General features: G+C 42.2%; 1 pseudogene; it reads left to right on the top strand.

Moving 5' to 3' along the window:
* The window catches only part of LOC112074477 (E3 ubiquitin-protein ligase rnf213-alpha-like), a 54489-nt pseudogene that overhangs the window by 15910 nt on the left and 37533 nt on the right, over positions 1-1046 (top strand).

Genomic DNA, 1046 nt, shown 5'->3' with positions numbered 1-1046 from the left:
CAAAAGTACGGAGAAAAGTAGAGAGACCCTTGATGAAAACCTCCTCAAGAGCTCTCAGGACATCAGACTGGGGTGAAGGTTCACCTTCCAACAGGACAACGACAATGCAGGAGTGGCTTCGGGACAAGTCTCTGAATGTTCTTGAGTGACCYAGCCAGAGCTCGGACTTGAACCCGATCTAACATCTCTGGAGAGACCTGAAAATAGCTGTGCAGCAACACTCCCSATCCAACCTTACAGAGATTGAGAGGATCTGGGAGAAATTCCCCAAATATATAGATGTGCCAAGCTTGTACGGTCATACCCAAGAAGACTCAATGATGTAATAGCTGCCAAAGGTGCTTCAACAAAGTACTGAGTAAAGGGTCTGAATACTTATGTAAATGTGATATTTCCGTATTTAAAAAAAAACATTTACTAAAAAACTGTTTTTGCTTTGTCATTATGAGGTGTTGTGTGTAGATTGATGAGGGGGGAAAAACAATTGAAMCAATTTTAGAATAAGGCTGTAACGTAACAAAATGTGGGAAAAGTCAAGGGGTCTGAGTACTTTCCCGAAGGCACTGTAAACATGAAGTTCAAAACCTTATTGCCGACTTTTATCATACAGCTATTTGGTGCTACTTGTCTATTTTGTTCAAACACTGTCTTACATGTGAGGAAATTGTCAAATTTATCCAAATATCATATTAAAACGGTGGTTTTGGTTGGTTTCAGGGGACTGGCATCAGTATGATGACATCATATGTGTGGAGCCATCCAAGAACGTGCTCAAGCGGCTAAAAGATGCTCTTTGGCCCGAACAAAGGAAAAGTGTCATCGAAGGCCGAGAAATCGCAGGGAAGATTATGCTAGAGAGCATATTTGACCTCCTCAGGAGCTGGACTGACATTAACCTCAAGAGTTTCCTCAGTCAACTGAATCAGTTTTACCAGATCTACGGGAACCCGTCTGTCTATGAGGAGACACACAAGAAATGGTGCTCCTTAGACTACGACGAAAAAGATGTAAGTACAGTTCTTAATGTCACACCGGCTCTGGAACTC

This window comes from Salvelinus sp. IW2-2015, unplaced genomic scaffold (genome assembly GCF_002910315.2).
Source record: "Salvelinus sp. IW2-2015 unplaced genomic scaffold, ASM291031v2 Un_scaffold2650, whole genome shotgun sequence".
Taxonomy (NCBI): domain Eukaryota; kingdom Metazoa; phylum Chordata; class Actinopteri; order Salmoniformes; family Salmonidae; genus Salvelinus; species Salvelinus sp. IW2-2015.
This window is presented reverse-complemented; position numbering and strand designations above follow the sequence as displayed.